Here is a 20,017-nt window from a genome sequence, read left to right as displayed (position 1 = left end):
GCACCATTTTGGAAACGTCCTAGACTGGACTACAACATACTAAAATTTCATTAACTTGCACAATGCCGTTTTTGAGAAAAATGTCTTTGAATTTCGATGAATTTTGACGCTATCACAGCGCCACCTGTGGTGACTTTTTGAACTTCCATCTGAAAGTGCTCATCGAGACGAAACCAAAAAGGTAAAATTTAGGTCGATATGTTAATTAGAACCGGAGATAGAGGCCGGTCAATGTTCGAACTTTGACCCCTTATAGCTCGGGTCAGGGGTTATGGATCGACTTAAGGTTTTTTTTTGTTTGATAGGTATAATCAACGGCTACAACATACTAAAATTTCAGCCCGATTGCATAAGGAATTTTTGAGTTATTTAACTTTTAAGATTTAAAAATTTTCTTTTTAATAATAGCGCCCCTAGCGGTGGTTTTATGAACTTGCGATGTTAGAAGGGGAAGTGGCATTTCACGAGAGCTTTCCAAAAAGCCCTCATTTTTTAAATTCTGACAATTAGAACCGGAGTTATGGCCATTTTAAGAAATTTTTTTTGGACCCTTATAGCTCGGGTCAGGGGGGTCGGGGGACCTTAAGTTTGGTATTGATGGAAAGCTCTAAGGCCCAGGTATAACATACTAAAATTTGAGCCCGATCGATGCCATAGGGGCGGAGCTATTGAGAAAACAAAAAAAGGGGGGTCTTCAAAATGGCGGAAGGAGGGGTGGGGGGTGGGGGGTCAATGCACCAAATTGCAATTTTCATACGATATATAACCTTTGCCGAAAACCGCAAGTCGATATCTTTTTTAGTTTAGGAGCTATTAAGCTCCAAAGAGCGGCCGGACGGCCGGCCGGCCGGCCGGCCGGGAACGTAACTTAGCCCCCCATATATTCGTGATCAGGAAGTGGCGAAACACATTTTGGCCAAGTTTGAGGTCGATCGGAGGACATGAAATTTTGTTAGGATTATAGTAGGTGAGATTGTTAAGAATCTCACCTAATAGCCACATATATATTCGTGATCAGGAAGTGCTGAAACACATTTTGGCCAAGTTTGAGGTCGATCGGACGACATGAAATTTTGTTAGGATTATAGTAGGTGAGATTGTTAAGAATCTCACCTAATATATAATGATATGAATCCAAAAATCCTTATCAAATTACTAAAAAAAAGAAAAATTCAATGGAAACTGGTTTTTTGTTACAAAAATATCTGAAAATTCACTTTAGCATTATTTGAAAATTTTCAGAAAATTTATATAAAACCAAAAGAAAATGAGAAAATCCTTATACGATTAAATACGTATTTATAATTGAATTAGTACAAATGCAAAGGGTTTTTTTTTAAAGTTCTTTTTACTGTAATAAAATATTAAAAAGAGAAATTTGGCATGAAATGCCGTTGCAGTCATTTAAAAGTTAAGAGGAGTCGTGATCGTCGCGATGAATAAATAAAAGCTTGTAACAATTTAATTGTTTATTCATTCATCGAATTTATAATTACTTCAGTATTCAGTTTTTTTGCGACCAAAAACAGCGCGCGGAATGTCAAAACATGATTTCCACAAGGAGTTCCACACGAAAATCTCGCTTGATTCTCTCCGATATTCGTGGATACGGAGAGCGGGCAAGTGAGAAAAATAGGAGAAAATGTCACGGAGAGAAGCTCGCGTAAAATCTTCTCTCACAAAATGGAGGATACGAGCCCTGGGATAAAATGAAACGAGCTAAAATTTCAAAATTCAAAAAAGAAAAGAAAAATATCTAAAATTCTCATCATAACATAGCTCTGTGGAATGATACTCTACACAGACACACATTCAACGTTTTAAGAATTCAGAAAAAGAATAATCCTAAAAGGATCAGATATATATATACAGCTTATTTTCCTTCTAGGACATTTTAATTCTGATCATCTAATTTTTTTGAAATTATATGCATTAGTGCTTCCGTGTTTGACTTTCAAATAAATATAAATAAATATTTTTCATAAATTATTTATTTGTATAAATATTTTTCATAAATTATTTATTTGGAAAATTATCATTTTCCACTTATGAAATTAACTGAATTGAACATAAAAGTAATTGAATTTATCGAAGATTGGACAGTCTGATTCGATTTTAAATATTTTACTCGCTTTACTCGCATCACAAGCACATAAATAATTCAGTTTCCAGAAATATATAAATTCACTTTTAAAAATTTTGGAGCTAGTTCATAATTGCCAAATCTATTACACATTTCCAATAAAACGTGACCTTTTTAATGATACTTCAACAGTGTTTAATCATACATTTTGAAATGTTGCAAATTCAGAATATCAGTCACATCTCAGAGGAACAAAGGATAATTTAACAAAAAAAAAACCCCAAACCTCTTGAAATATGCCATATTTCCCAAGGGGATGTTTGTCGCAAATGTTGTGTGACAAATATCCCTATCAAAAATAATTTGGCCTATCCCCACTCAAATCAAGCGCAAACTTTTTAAGAAATAAATCTCTAAATTGTTTTTCTCTTCAAAATTCCTCTAAAAAATAACCTTACTTCACCTTTTGCATAAATCACATTTGTAATATTTCAGAAAAAGTGACAAATTTTCCTTTGGCATTGCTTCATAGCCATAGCTATTGTTATGATGCACGTCAGTGTATAATGCTGATCAAGCATTAATGTGCTTGATTGATTCTCTGAAATTCTATCTTTAAATAAATTTCTTTTTAAATCTATTTTCACAATTCAGGAATAGAACATTGTATAAACGCTGATTCATAAAGAAAAAATGTATCTTCTTACATTTTTTGACTTTTGTTATCGAAACCTATTTAACAGAGTTCGGGTCAAAATCCCGAAAACCAAAATCTCGAACGCAGAAATCCCGAAAGCCAAAATCCCGAATTCTGAAATGTATACACTCAGTCCCGGGATTATGCACATTTTCGGGACCGAAAAAACGCGCGAACAAAATTTGCATACCCGCAGAGGCTTCTTTAAATAAGATTCAACTGTTTAATAGAAATGCCTTAACAAATAGTACTTTTTGGCCAGAGTTCTTCATTAAATGGTCAGAATATTTAAATAAAAATTTACCTTAATAAAATAAATTAAAGTTTTATTCTCCAAAAGAAGCATACAGTTTTCAAATTTCCCGCGTCAGAACATAGTATACATTCTGGCGCATTTCAAAAATGATTTCACAAAATGGTAGACAAACTTGCACAATTGTATGCGCATAATTCCGGCAGATGCATAATCCAGAAGTTCATAATGCCGGGACTTTGTGTAGCTCGTGTAGCTGCTCCCACGATTGCACCCGCGCTTGCTGGAGGCAAAGGGATTTTTTTGTGGCGTGGGAAATTATTCTACACATTATCCTCCATATAATTTCATCTCTTTCAGGATTTTGGCTTTCAGGATTTTGGCTTTCGGAATTTTGGCCGTTTCGAGACTTTGGCTTTCGGGATTTTGGCGTTTGGCATTTTGGCTGCCTCTGAATTAATATAACAATCTTGTAATAATTAATATAGGGTAAGTGTGCCAAATTCCGGCCAGCTTGCAATTTCGGCCACCTTTTTTGTTCCACGAATTTCCATGAACTTTTAGATTTTACGTGCTCTAGAGATTATACAATGCAAAAGAATAACAAAAAATGTAGCTTCGACAAACGAGATGACGTGAAAAAGATATTGGAGAATTCCTGAAGGGCAAGAATCTAAGAGAATGAAGGTGGCCGAAATAGGGCACCAAAGCTATGTCTATATTTTTATTCATTTTAAAATGTATTAAGAATGATTTTAGAGTAAATAAAGACGGTAAACTGTTTACAAGGTTCCAAGCAACACTCTTACAAAAGAAAGTTTTAAAAAATCAATTTGAATTTAAAATATTACATTTCAAACTTGAGACTTTGATGCTTGCATGCAACTATGCCGAAATTTGGCTCACTTACCCTAATAAATATAATAATCTTGTGAGTTTTTAATATTTAATTGGCATGAATAGAGATTGTTCTTTAGTTATAGGGTTGATATAAACGTTTTTTTTTTTTTTCAAAAAGACGCAGTGCGTCATTTTATTTTACTTGATTCCACCCTATATTTTCCATTGCAAGGGATTTCCTATATATTTCTATTTAAAAATATAAATTTAAAGTTAAATTGAAACTTAAAATAGCTTTGTTTATTGTTCTTGGAAATCACTAACACTTGGCACCTACAGCATTGTGCCGTGATCATACAGACTTTAAAATACTGTTGAAAATTTCATTTGTTTATAGAGGAACTTTTTGACACATTTCTAAACTATCTCTTATGCCCTGGACACACTTACGACTAAAGTCCAGAGACGATTAAGCTCGTTTATAGCAAAGTCAGTTCCTGACACACTACAAGGTGGGCTTAACATTCACTGGTATCCACCACAAAGCATAACTTACGTGGGTTTTTATGCGGATACTTCTACTGAAATGCACTAATACTCATTTGAAAATGAAACTACTTGTAAATTTACTTCACAATTCACTTATAACAAGAAGAATTATTCACTTGAATCGTTTAAATTGGCATAAGTCGCGAGACAACATCCACCTCACAAATAATTGTAATCAACAATAATTATTGCAAGTGAACTGAGATATAAATTTACAAACAGTTTTACTTTAAATAGAGTACATGTACATTGCAATAAAAATATCTGCATAAAAACCCACAAAAATTATGTTTTGTGGATACCAATGAATGCTAAGCCTCGTTAGTAGTGTGTCACGAACTGACTTGGCTATGAACGGGCTTAGTCATCTCTAGACTGTAGCCGTAAAGTGTGTCCAGGGCATTAGAATGAAAAGTCCTCTGAAAGAATCACAGTTTACATAAACTGAAACAATCTTACTGAATGGGTATGGGTACTCTAAAACTGTGAAAATTTAACTAGAGAAGGATGGAAATTCAACCCAGAGCCATTATCCTTATGTCTGCTTAGGGAAAAGTCAACTTCGAGTGATGCCTTTTCACCTGCACACATTCTCACCTTTGTTATGAAAGTTTGGACAGCCATAGGAGGGGCTCATTGCACATAGCTGTATTGACTATGGGGTCCATTACTATCCGCCCATTAGGTCCATTATAGTGAAGAAAATGTCGAGCACACGCACGTTAGAGCAATTTATAATAACATCATGGAGCATACATAAATCCCGGTGTGAACATGTGTATGCATTGGTAAGTTAAATATTTAAAGGAGAACGAAAATTTTGATACTTTGGGCTTCTCAGACACTGCCACTATTCCATGATGGTGCGAACAAACATTTGTATGGAGTGTCCTCGAATGGCATCGTAAAAAGACGTTGGTAACCCCATATGATTATCACTGGGACTACGATGGAGGTATAAAAATAAACATATCTCCCCATTTTCTTCAACCCTGAAGCACAACTTTTCATCACATTATGCTCCCTTGTGAACATTTATACACCAAAGCAATACTTTGAACCCCTGAAAAACCCTCGAAAGTTTTGTTCTAAAGCCAAAAATATCTGTTAAAACTTTTGGCTGCACTCCTCTCCAAGTACAAATGCAGGTGATTCAATTAAACAAGGTGTGAGAGGGAAATTTCCGTGCAATTTCCCTTGAAAGTATACAGAGCTATTTTTAACTTGTCTGAGATTTTCCTGGCACTTGCCCCTCTCTATATTAAAATGTACGTATACGTACATGTATAATTCGTGATTCACAAAACTTTTAACCCACTAGAAAGTTAAGGGTCACATTTCTGTATTAATAGAACCTGAATTTAATAAACTTTCCATGAAGTAAATTGAGAGTAATTTTGCATAAAATGCATTGTTGAATTCTGTCTAAAATTCCAGTGAAATTTAAATAAATCTTGTTGAGTGTGAAAAGCAGAAAAAATTGATGGATGTGTACTAAAATGGCAATCGAAAGTTTACAAATGGTGTTCCATCTCTCACTCAGAATATTTCAACGGAAATGCGACAGAGATGAATTATTGCATTGATTTAGGACGAAGATCAATGAATCACGTTCAATATGGGTAAATTGCAGTTTATGTAATTGTCATGTTGAGAAAATAAATGATTTATTTGAAATTTTTATAGATTGAGAGGTTTGAAACGTGGTTCCAGATTTATATTTTTTATTACATTTTGGTTCTCTTAAGGCGTTGTTGGATTTATCATAATTTAAATGAATAAAGCAGTTTATTAATCCGACACTCATAAACGTTTTTACAAACGTTTTTGGCTGATTCATAAAAAGAATCATCGAACATACCCGAAAAAATAACAAATAAAGAATCGACAGACATCTTTGCTTGTTCCAATCGGATAAAATATATGACCTCAAGGGCTCGGTACTAAATTTTAAAGTATAAAGAAAAGTTAAGAACATTTTAGTAAAATTTGGTAAACAAAAAAAAATAAAATTTTACAGTAAATAATTCAAAATGGTCAATAAACAAAATCCATTTTGGTCAGTAAAAACTCCTTATCAATTTGCGTTTTTATTGATAGAGTCCCGCCCGATCCAAACGATTGAAACGTCTAAAGGGATAATAAAATTCCGGTACATTAAAACAAATAAATAATCTTGACCATTTTTTTACCAAAATATTTTACAGCCGAAGAGCAAATTCATGAAAAGTATTCCGACTAAAAGATAGGGAAAATTACCCATGCTTCGTATGATTTCAAGCTTCAAAATGACTTAATTTTTCATATATTTCTGAATAAATATGACTCTGCAATATATTTTAAGTACTAGGCAATTTACTCTAGCTTATAAAATATGGGATGAATCACATTATTTGAAAAACATTTTCTCAAAATGTCGGTAATGTACAAAACATAAAAAAAATCTGAATTTTGATATTAAAACAACGTACGGGAGGTTATAAAAATATTTGAGAACTTTTCAAATGAGTAAGGGCCTAAATAAATTCGAGATGATCTTCGAGTTTATTTAGCCTACGATATTAGATTACATAAGACCGAGGAAATTTATGGATAGGACCTCTAATCGATGATCCTAAGCTCAGAGTGTATGAAAGTTTTGGATAAATCTTTACAGTAGAGTCTCTCAAATCTGAATCTCTCAAATTCGAACGCCGTTTGGATTCAAAATGTCAATTGTGAGGTTATGTTAGAAAGTTCGTATTCTAGGTGAATGAAAATCATAGTTTTGTGCTTCTTCCTGAATGTTTACATACATTATGGTCGTGTAAAATGAAAAGGACGTATGTTACCACTAAAACTTTTGAGAAAGTACGAGAATTTGATTCAAAATACAATTTAATCTCACACAAATTTCGTTAGTTTTGAAAAAATAGTTCGAATTTGGGAGGTGAGAAATGTCAAAAATACCCCCCGAGCGTTCGAATTTAGAAGACTCTACTGTACTTGCAAATTTTGCAGGTTGAATATTGTCGAGAGTCAGCCTGAGTCTTATTAAGTAAAATAAATTAAATAATAAAAGAAGATCATTCCGAACTTCATTCTTGGCTTCATTGCTTCATTTTTCGACTCAAAATGAAGATTAGAACTCGAAGCACTTCGAAATTCTAACAGGAAATAGACCATCTACCACGTGGGCGAAATGAGAAGTAAACATATTTTTCCTTTTTTGTTTTCGAAAGTAATATTCGCAGGTCTTTTCTCTTGGGGAAGCTCCATTACATGGATTAGGGAAAAATTATGATAAGGTTAATTATATTCAAGAGCGACTTATAAGGGGCACTCCAATAACCCCAAATTACTCTCTTACCCGTTTGAACTCTAGCTCTGATATTAGACAAATGGACTGACACTCCTGACACTACAACGAAATTTTACGATTTAGAAAAAATGGGATTCCTAAAATCACATGAAAAAGATTTCCTGTATGTATATGGTATGTATCAATATATTCTTCATATTACTCTTTTAGAATTTTCAACAATATTTCACTACTATACAAGAACTAATGCTATGATCCATTTGGCTTAAATACTCTAATTTCTCAATCGGTCATATTTTGGCAAAATATTTAATTAGTGTTCTATTAAAGGTAATTGATCAGTCGGATTCTGAAAAATCTGTGTACTTGCTTGTTGTTTAGTAATTTAGAAAATTATACGACTGTACCAAGGATATTTTAACTAAATGATCTGCTTCGAATGTGACAAAAAAATAACGCAATTAGTGAAATATTTGCATTGTAAATTTGAAAAGCATATTTTTCAATTAAAATGTAGTTAAAATATCGTTTTGATGTTACATCACCACTCATTCACTTCAATATACTATACATACTATGGCATGACTATGTAAATATTAGAACGCATAATTTCAATTAAGTGGAAATTTTGTAAAATTGATATGACTATACCAAAAATTGAATTACTTCAAATCGATTAAATGTAAATGCAGTTTAGTGAATTGTTCAGTGAAATGAAATTGAATAAAACACAATATAGTGTTATTTCTGAAAATTAAACAAGTTGAATAATTAATAATATTTGTAAATGTGATTCATTACGTGTTGGCAATGGAAATAGAGTTCAATTTAACATTAAAAAATAAGTGAGTAACTGATTTAAAGATTTCAGTTAAAAGATTGTTAAATTTTAATAGAGTCATGAGTCATAAATTAACATGAAAGAAGGGCAACTTTAACCCATAATACACCTAAAAAGGGTAATATTTACACCGTTTTCGGATCAATACTGCAGGGTAAAATTAATATTTCCGGAATGTTATTTTGACTTTTTCGGATATCTCTCACTCAGTGTAATAATGCGTACATAACTCCATAATCAGTAGCAAATTTTACAGTCTGTTTACATAGTTTAAAATAAATCGCTATTAAACGTGTGTAATAATTCTGTTTGAGGGTTTCTTATCAATTTTGCTGATAATCACAGAAAAAATATAGTGAACAAGTTTTTACAGACTTCTTCAATTGAAAACTCACAAAATTCTAAGATTGACTGACGTACAGAGCGCTTCTCACAAAATGTGCTTGAGGATTGACAAGTGTCCCAAAAATAATATTGAATTCCATTGCGTATGAAAAAGTTTAAATTAACGTCACAAAATATGTATGAATTTCCTTATAACAGCCCAACTCCACTCAATTGAGTTGACATAAAACCCCCTGAGATATTTTCCAACCATGAGCGAAATTCTTTAATGCTATATATTTTTGTCCAAAACAGGAGGAATGAGAGCGATAAATGCAAATAAACTATCAACAAGTTTTCTTTATATGCCTGAATCTGAGAGTAAAGTGAATAAAAACATCCAATCGTGAATATTTTGTATGATCACAAAAATTTCAATAAAATATTCATATATCTTTCCGGCCCTTTCCCAACCGTTTCATTTCCTTCAAAATTTTCTTTTCTTGCGAAAACGAACCTACCCGGAAACACGTATAGTATATATATTTCTTTCTCTACGCTTCTCTGTATTTGCGTAAAGCGATATGACTCCAAATTAAATTCGTTGAGAATATTTGTTTGATCTTTCCTTTGTATACCGAAGACATGAGAAAAAAAACCTGTAGCATCATCATAATTTTATGTTTGATGCTGTTTCTTTTGCCATTGAACTTTCTCAAAAAATCACAGATATTACAATTCAGGAAAACGTTGAAACTTTAAATCTCAGACTGTTTATATTGATATATTTATATTATTGATCGAACTCATCAGTTGCATTCAATTATCGAGACATAAACAAAGTTCTGTCCTACATTATTATCGCAGATTATGAATTTCCTAAAACAAATTTCAAGATTTTGGTCTATTTTCTGTTTTTCAAATTATTATTTTCAGCGTTTTGATCCTGGATGGGATGTTTTTCAGAGTCTAATGCAATTTGGAAATTTAAATTTTACATTATGAAATATTTTTTACTTTAGGGACTCTACTGTCTACACACATCAAAAGTCTGAAAGAACAATTCAAGTCTTATACAGACTTACAAATTAAAGCGAGACACGGCTTAACGCAATTATAATCAAAAATATGAATCAACTAAATTCCCATCACTTTCCTACTAATTAAGTTGTTTATCGTCTTAAGCCGAGAGATGGGCCAGATTAGTCAGAAATTGATAGAAATGTAATTTGATCATTATTTTGATTATAATTACATTAAGCCGTCTCTCGGCTTAACACTAAACACAATACCGGTCAAATTGACCGGTTTATAAACTTTTTAAAATTAACATATATTTAAACGGTACAATGTCACTATCAAAATTTATATTTTTTAGAAAATGCATGTGATACATTTTTCAGTGTTTAAATTTTAAGTTTTCCTCTTTTTCAATAAAAAATTGTTGAGTATCGTACCTACAGTGGTTTGTCATTTAATCGAGCTCGCTAGGAAAAAACACCAAAAACGGTGTAGGTTTAGTGTTAAGTCGAAAATATGTCTAGAATATTACTCTCTGTGCTGTAGTATAAACTGAAGTTAGAAATTCACACGTTCTGATTGACGGTTTTAGTACAAAATCCATAATCTTCGGTTGTCATAGTGTAATAACAGGTAGTCTGTACTGCTATAGAAGATTTAGAACATCCTGTTTCTCAAAAGACGAGAGAATTTCGGAGAAAGGGATTTCTCAGATCCTTCGACATTCCTTATAAACACATTTGCTTCCGCTCCCATCATATCCCTTTTTCAGCTCTGTCTCTTCTGAATTTGAAGAATATCAAGATAGATATACATTTTGAGAATATCACCCTTTGGCATCAATCTAATTTGGGTGACTTGAAGGAATCCCAGAGCGGTACTAGAAGATAACAAATACCAAAATTGACACTATAGCAAGATTGCTGATGGAGACGCCTGGTATACCGTGGATAGGGTTGAACAAAGATTATAGTTGTTAAGTTGTGTCTTCCGAGGGCCATTGAGAATGTCCAAATTTGCTCTCATGTTATTTATATTTGCCACCCTAATCCGCCCGAGGGATGCGACGAGGGAATTGTGACCGTGATGGAGAGGATTCTCTCTTGGAAAAATCAGTGAGTTATTGCTCATTCACCACCCGTTAAGAATTTAATACGGCATTGAGTGTGAACTTGTGACTATTAGGGGCTTCTCATCTTATCATCCCATATCGCTATGGATTTCAAGTGGCTTTCTGCCTGCTTATCCGTCACCACGAGTAAGCCTCGGAGAATTTCAAGGATAAGTGAACAAGGATTCTCATTTAACACTTGATTGTTTCATATAATTTGCGGCGCTTGTAGGGTGATTTCTTATTTTGGAAAGACCATTGTCTTTATATGACTAAAATGTTGTAGCTGCTGGCTAAATTGCCAGATTTCTCATTTGACAAAATTATTGTTTACGAGAATAAATTAAATTTGTTGTAAGAGATTAAGGGGGGGGCAGTTTAATACAATTACTTTATAAAAGAAAATATTATCATTCTTAGGAAAAACTTGTTGATGTATAGATTTAGCGTTAGATATTTTAAAAAAGCGAAATCCAGCTAACGTTGAGGGAGGACATAATCTCCGTATATTTTTTTAATTAGGTGAAGTTGGGGCTATACTGAAGCTTGGGGAACATTAAAAACATTATTTTGTCATATTTTTGGATGAAGCTAGTCTTAGTCTGAATTTAATTTATCTAGATACACAATTGTTTTGTATATCTAAATTAAGTTATGTTAATGCCCAGCTTTCTTTAAAAATATAAGAAAAATAGAGATTTCAATGTAGTCCCAGGTCCCAGGTTCAATGTTGCTCCATCTCCCCCTATTAATTACAAAGTAGCTAGTCAACACCTGTTTAAATATTTTTCAATTTGAAAGTTATTATTCTTTTAAAAAAAAAAATAAATTGCGCTAATTTCTGAATTTTAACTAGCCCAATGAATTTTGATCCGAAAGAGTCAAAGATTTTGGGTACAAAAACTAAATTTCAATTTCATCACGCATTCCGAAATTTCAAGTAGCCTGAAGTTGCCTTTAAAGAATATCAACTTTTATAAAGTTATCTGGGCTTATCAATAATTAGCGTATTTTTAGTAGTTTGAGTAAGGAAAATCAACAAAATAAGAAAAAGTTCATCAAAATTAGTTAATTTAAAGATATGCTCCATTCTACTCGTTGTCGTTTATGTCTCCAATCTAAGAAGACAGTGTAACCTATGTCGAAGATATCTGAATTTCAGTTACTACCAGGGGAATGTAGACATGGTTCGCACACAGTGAACCTACACACGATGCGATTTTTTTCTTTGGTTGCAAAGAGCTAGTTCATCCTTTATAAGCCATAAGATATGTAGATAATTTTATTAACCTCATGAATGAGACGAGATGAGAAATGGAAAACAAGCTCATTGCAAACAAAGAGAAAATTTGCATCGTTTGAAGGTTCACTGTGCGAACCATGCCTACATTTCCTTACTTAAAATTTAAAATGGAAATTTTAATATATATAGCAAAGTTGTGTATGGCATTGAAATTTTGAAAATCGATTTTTCGATTTTAGAGTTGTCATAAAATTTTGATAATAGTGCTCGAACTCAATGAGAGAGCAGTTATATAATCCACTTTTTCATCCAACTTATGACACGGCTAGAGGCCAAACGATAAGACATATCTACTTCCGGTCTTCAATGACGTCCCAACATTATCTACCTCAACATTTTCTAGGGCAGTCTTCTTTTTTCTTTTCCTCCCACCTTCTCTTTCCCACCAAAAACATGTTTTCTTGGTTTATTTCAAAAGCGGCTCATATAATATTTTTTATTTTCATGTTTTAGAGAGGTAGTCAAGGCGAATAGTACGTCCTTAGACATCTATATTCGAAAAACATTTCGATATGGATTTTTCGAAAGTCAAAGTTTAACCACTCTGGTGGGCCTATTTTTCAACCCATTTGCTTAAATTTGGATTTATTTGAAAGATCTTGAAATTTCCAACACGGCCGCATTGGATACAATCAGTAGTGAATTAGTAATATACCCGTATATGATTTGTCTTTCTCGAATTTACTTTCTTTTTGTTCTTATGCTTGTTACTCATGCCGAAATATTCTGAAACTTGATTCTCCTAAATAACAATTCCTTATTTCGGAATGGTTTGTTAAATTTATCAATTAATTTAATCGGTAGTAAAATTGTATGTACCCAAAATAAAACATGTCAAAAGATAATACACGGATTAGCCCGTTCTCGTGATTTCGTCGATTTGAGACGCTTTGCCATCTCTTATAAGTCAAATTCCTAGATATTACCATTCAATCTTCTAATGTTTTTTTTTATATAAACCTTTGCCGAACATCGTAAGTTGATATCTGTTACTGTTCAGTCTTTCCAGACGCTATTGGATGACAAAGTTCCAGATCCAGACAGATAGCAACCGGTCAGTCCAGAAAATGGATTCAGGGTGCAAAATTTAGGCCCGATCAAAAGGGATCAGGATTCACCTCCGACTATAGAAACCGAGATTGTGAGATTAACAATGAGAAGTGGGTATAAAACTTTGCAAAATACTCGAACTCGTAAACAAAGTGCTACCTAATATTGATGATTTCTCAAAAAGCTTTAATTCATACAGTTAAAAATTACCAAATCAATTTGTGTTGCATTGTATCATCTAATTTACGAGTTCGAGCATTCCGCGAACTGGTTTATCACTTAGCAATTCTTTTAATATGAAAATTTCAAAAATCATTCTTCTATTCACAACTAACAGATATTTTGTTATGTACTTTTCAAAAATGTTTGTATAATGTTTGATATATCATGTACATATTGAAATACTTGAGTTAATGGCATGCATTTCCTCCAACTATTAATAACTTTACAATTCTTTAGAGTATTTCTGTCATGTCTCATATTTGTATAGAGGATTCAATTCTAATAGGGTCCCATCATTCATTTCCATTCTCAACTCCACTGAAAAGACTTAGCAGGAAAGGGTTCTTTTTCTGAAGTGTTTTATCCATACTCAAAACGTGAAATGTCACTTTTAGGGAAATGCTTATGGAACATGTGACAAATGGGTCAGGGATGACAGCATGACTTTGTAGAAATAATTAAATGCAAAATAAAAGACTATGGGAATATCATGTAATTTAATTGAGGTAACAGAGATACGACCAATTAATGTGGGTGAAGTAATCTCAATAAAAATTTAATTAAATTGCCACGTAATCCTTGTAGAATGAGGTGGGTGTCACATACTTTTTTCACCATTTATCACTGGTGCAAATGGGATAGGGAGCAAATATTTGTCGTGGTGTTTTAGGGTGGAGATTAGGCTCCGGTATTAGGCTCAATCTTTCAGCTTTTTATTTCGCATATAACATCTCTCCCCCTCCCCACACCCCGCCAAAAAAAACGGCAAAATTGTTCTCATCTCGAGTGTCTTTCCGTGTGAGAATAACATTTGAGTCTCTTTTGCTTCACATAATAACACACGATGATCCCCTGAATGTTGTAGAAAAGTTGAACAATTTAGATAGTGGCTGGGGAATCGTTTGGGAAGTCTCTGTGAAGAATTGGTAGCTTTTTGTTGATGCGGTTTCAAAAGTATTGCTCAATCTATCAATCACTGTCCAAAATTCCTTCTTCCACACTCAAACCACCAATATTTTCATCACTGTCAAATTACAGTGAGTTTATTTAATAGGGATTGTCATCGATATTGAGGAGATTTCTATACATAGCAATTTGCCCCTTTTCAGCAATTGACTCATTTATTCAAATGGAAGTATGAATTGTTTCAATAAAGGACTGAAAGAGGTGTCATTTGCAGATTTAATTTTCAGCACTTTTCAATCAAATATTCAAAAGCAAGTATTCTTCGTGAATAATGAACGTGAAATCTTTCTAAATATTCCTTATAATACTCTGTACCCTTTACACTCTGTCCCGGCATTATGCACTTCGGGATTATGCACCTGACGGAATTATGCAAGTTTGCCTACCATTGGGAGTCAATTTATGAAATCATTTTTGAAATACGCCTGAATGTAGACTATTTTATGACGCGTGAAATTAGAAAACCCTATGCTTAATTTTCAGAACAAAACTTTAATTTCTTTTATTAAGGTAAAAATTTAAAATATTCTAACAATTTATTGAATAACTCTGGTCAAAGAGTACTTTTGTTGATGCATTTCTTTCAAACAGTTGAATTTTTTTGTTCGAACTACTTTTGCTCCGCGCGAAATTCGTTCTACGACAGATTTATTCAAAAGAAATCTCCTGTGGGTATGCAAATTTTCCCGATGCATAATTCCATTTCGCGCGTTTTTTTTCTGTCTCGAAAATGTGCATAATCCCGGGACTAAGTGTACTTCCAACAACACCATATTTTTAAGAGAAATTGTATTTGATTTCTTGTATACCTCCCACCAAAAATAAATTTTAGGTACGCAACTCTACGGAGGTACCTAGGGTGGAATCACCAGTTCTCGCCACTTACATTAAAATCGCTATTTTTCGCAATTTATGAAATAAGTAAGTCGCTATTTTTTTGTATTGTTTCTGCTTCTACGCATAGAATCGAAAAATAATAATTATTCGTTTTGGATTCACGATTTTGATCACTTTTTAGAGCAATATTTTAAGCAAGTGCATCGAATCCAACATCTCTTACCAAATGTACTAAGTGTCGTCAAATTTTCATCAGGCCAAAAATACCTATTTGGGTAAATAATTTGTCTATTGAATATTTAATTGCACTTGTGGAATACATAAAATTTGTATTTAGTCAATTAATATTTCATTTTATATTATTTTTGTATAAAAATGAGGCATGGCGAGAAGTGGTAATATTCTGGAATTGATTTTACCACCTGTCGCCATATCTTTTCAATAGGCGACGCTAACTTCACTTCGTACATTCTCAGTTGTCAAATCTGCATTGTTTACTTTCTGCAAAAGCCCCATAATTTGATTTTTCAAATAAAAGTGAAGAAAAATCATTTAAAGAGAGTAATAATAAAGTGATCACAAGGAAAGAGAAATGTTGTATGTATTCTTTTCATAGCATTGCCTAAAATAACCGAGTGTGGTTCTTTTCAAGTGGGTGGCGAGAAGTGGTTACAAATTTTACAAAACTGGCGAAAAGTGGTAAAAAGTGGCGACGAAATGGTTATTTTTGCATTATTAATAAAAATCAGTTTTTTAAGTAGTCCAGCGTTATGTTCTAGGATTATTGTTTTCACGTATCTAGAGCCAATACATCTAAGTAACTTTGTGTCAAATTTGACTTATCTTGTAACAAGGATTCAAAAGTTATGATTAAATGAATTTAATTTTTTCCTAAACATGGCGATAGCCGGTTATTCCACCCTATTAGTCACATAACAATTCTGACAGTTTCTTAGTTGCCTGTAAGTCTGGAACTTCAAGGACTGACCACTCCCACAAATTCGATAGAAGATGAAACACTAAAAGTCCAACCTCTCAAAAAAAAAGCCACGCCCCATTTAAATTGAAAAAGGAAAAAAATGATACCGCCTTCACGCCTCTTGAGAAACTATGCTTTTTTTATCCATCCTCACTCAAAGCCTTTTTTAACTTGCGTTTCCTTAAAATGTTTGGCAGTGCCAAGAGTAAAAGGGAAGGTAGGGGGAGGAGGGCTACTTTGAGCTGTGGAGCTACATTGTTATACGATATTTACGCATATTTCTAAAGGAAACTGGGTTGTAACGTGATGTAATTTGGATAGACAAAATAATTGTGATTCTTAATAAAATAATTATAAGGACAAGCTTCATTTAGAAATAGGCGAAAAAGTCGCATAACAATCTAGCCCCACAGTTCAAAGTAGCCCCACCTCCTCCTACTACGCCTATATTGAAACCATTTCTATTACGAGAGTATTATTTATAATCTAAGTTTATATTTTTTAAAGAATTTTGAAGTTCCTATTCATTCCGAAATGTTTTATCGAGGGACAGGTAATATGTACCGAAATGATGTTTATAAGATTTTTCATACAAATTCGTTTCTTCAAATTTTAACTGCGTTTTCTTTATCTCTGCATTCGTTATAAATGATGCATCATTACATAACTGTTAGCAGCTGTTTAGATCTATTTCATTATATATCACGAATGTGGAAGTGCTGAAGAAATATCATAATTCATCATAAATATTATAAAGAAATATCATAAATAAAATATCATTATTCCCACACCTTTTTAAGGTTTGGTAATCGGTATTTTGTAAAGTAAAAGTTAGAATATTTTCTTTTCACAGCCTACACTCATTCGGAACGTGGTGTATCTTTTAATAAGCTGATCTCTTCAATTCCTGTCTAAATCTTAATAATTGGCGATGTTAGCTTATTCAATGACTTTTAATATTAAAAATGTATTAGAACCATATTATTTTTAAAGGTTGGAAGAGGAGTGACCTGAATTATTTTAGGGTGGAGCTTACTCTGGAAGGCAAATACTGCCTCCTTATAAAATGTATTCAAAACCTATGTTGATTGAATAATTATTTAATGTACTTTACAAAATTATTAAACAGAACGGTACCAACAATCAATAATTTAACCATAAAAAAGCTATACATTTAGAAAAGTAAATATCTTTTCATTTCAAATTCCCTTTTATTCTAATCTCTCATTTATAATCTTTGAAACGTTTGAGCACCCACGACTTGACTCAATTAAAAATTTATGAATTGTTTTCGGGATTCGTATTGAAGATATCACAGTACGACAAATGATACAAAATCTCATGAGATGGAAGGAAAAGCATAACCTGCACGTGTTAAGAGATTTTATCTGAGTAGAATAAGGTGGAAGCTTGTTCAACGACGCAAAATCGCGATGTGCAAGTGAATGTAGGAGTTCATCTCATTTTGTCATCTTGCCATTCTTCGACTTTCAAAAGCTTCAGGGCATGGCAATTGTGCCCGATCTTCAATGTAAATTTCCTGTCTATGTATAATATGTGTAAATATAGGAAGCCTTCATTAAGTGTTCATTATATTCGAATTACTATATTGCACGAGGACTTCATCGCTTATCATACAAAACAATGCACCAGCTTAAGAGTTTTAGAATATGTTATCATGAGTAATTTATTCAAAGTTTTGTTCATCACTTATAAGTAATGGGGAAGATGGTGCAGTTTTATACAGTTGAATTTTTTCATAACTATTCGGGTAAAATAATATATGCACTGTGTTCTATTCAGTACCTTACATATAAATTCACTGACTATTTCAAAAATTAATATTTTCTAAAGTCATGGTGAAACTGTCCCATCTTTCTCTTTTACAGATTTAAATTTAATTTATTATACCGAAAATGTTTGTTTATGTAAAATTCATGATAGAAAATATTAATTTATGCGGAGATAATCTACATACATATATTACGACAATGAATAAAATATCAGATTAATCTATTTGTGTTCAATTTGTAAGTAAATTAATATCATCCAAATAACTAGAACATATTAAATTTTAACGTAATTTTCGTCCTAAAAAAGACAATGACTTTAGCAGCAAAATCTTCTTTTTTACAAGCTACCTTTAAAATAATTTCAAAACAGAATATAACGTACACTTTTTTTAATTTAAGTCAGTTATTACCATAAAAATTATTCAAACCATCGTGAAATTTGGACCTGTCTCTTTTATCTGTGAATTAGTGCAATTCCACTTTGTATCCGATCTACTTTTTCCTACCCGATCAGTCTGGAATAGTCCCTTAATTTGAACACTTATGCTGTGAGTGAACCTAAGTGAGGAGAAAAGGTCTCCCTATGTGGAGAAGAAAATAGAGGTTACCAGCGGAGAAGAAGCCTCATACAAGACCCAACGGAGTTAAAACTTGGAAATCTCAAGATATTTCCGATGAGTCAGCTAAGGGAGTTGTAGTAGGAGTGCCACCGAATATCGCTTCATCGCCGTCGCGAGAGGCTAGCGGCCCCTTAGAGGGATTCTTGGATTCTTCGTAGGATTCTCCGCGGGATTGGCGTTTCTTCGAGGATCATCGAATATCTCTTCCGTCAAAGTTATCTGGATGGCCAAGGAGAATGAATTCTCGGGTAGAAAACTGTGTTCCGGATGCATTTCATCAGGGAAGTCCAAATTCATCACCGTTAGAATTAGTTTTTAATTACATAAATTTTCGAATTACTTTCAAATTAGACTTTAAATTCCGTAAACTCTTGAGTAAATTTTTCAAATTAAAACTTTAAAAGATCTATATCGGTATATCAGTTTTTTTCTAATGTATTTGTTAAATAAAATCTTTCATATTCCACCTTAAACCTCTGTTTTAAGAGATAACTTTATAGTAAGGTACAATAGGGCCGTTTTGAACAGATTCTTATTTTTATTTTGAGATTTCCTTCGGTTTCAGATGGTCGAAGAAAAAAGAAGAATAAAGAGATAAAAGATAAGAACTCTTTTGTAGCCTTATTTTTTCACACTTTCTTATGCATTTTCTTTATTTTAGATATTTATATTTATATAATAAAATAATATTCCCAGTGCCTGATTTACAAATACGAATACTCACATTAACTTTCATAGATGTTTGCATTTACTTTCAGATATCCTACATATATATAAAATCGTTTAACCCCAAATCTCAAATGGCTTTTTACGGTATTTTGTCTTTTTTTTCCTAAAATTTAATGCTTCATCAAAATATTTTAACATTATTTTTTTCTTTCCCCAACCCTTTATCTCTCCTATTGAAATCTTAAGTTTCATGCCTATTTTGTCCGATATCTGATAAAAAAAATATATATATCGAGGATATTAAGTTGAGTAACCGGCCGACTTTAGGCCACTTTTCTTTATTTAATTAAAAAAAAACATACTAACAATAACATTGAAAAATTAGTATCAATAAATAATTCCTTTAGTGAATATAGCCAGACTACATGATGTTCTGTAAAATTGAGAAATATTAGGTCATAAATTCGAACCGACTCCGATTATTAAAAGTGTCGTCCAATTTATAGATCACTGTTTAGTGAAACCTTTCTCCACAACAGATTTTAAATTAATCTTTTAT

At 32.7% G+C, this 20,017-nt stretch overlaps 1 protein-coding gene across 1 annotated transcript in view; it reads right to left on the bottom strand.

The window, feature by feature from the left end:
* LOC129805329 (potassium voltage-gated channel protein Shaw-like) overlaps positions 1-20,017 on the bottom strand; it is a 63,958-nt gene that overhangs the window by 27,185 nt on the left and 16,756 nt on the right. The gene's annotated exons all lie outside the window — the stretch shown is intronic.

Source organism: Phlebotomus papatasi, chromosome 3, assembly GCF_024763615.1.
Source record: "Phlebotomus papatasi isolate M1 chromosome 3, Ppap_2.1, whole genome shotgun sequence".
NCBI lineage: Eukaryota > Metazoa > Arthropoda > Insecta > Diptera > Psychodidae > Phlebotomus > Phlebotomus papatasi.
The sequence above is the reverse complement of the archived record's forward strand: the minus strand, read 5'-3'. Positions and strand labels throughout refer to the sequence as shown.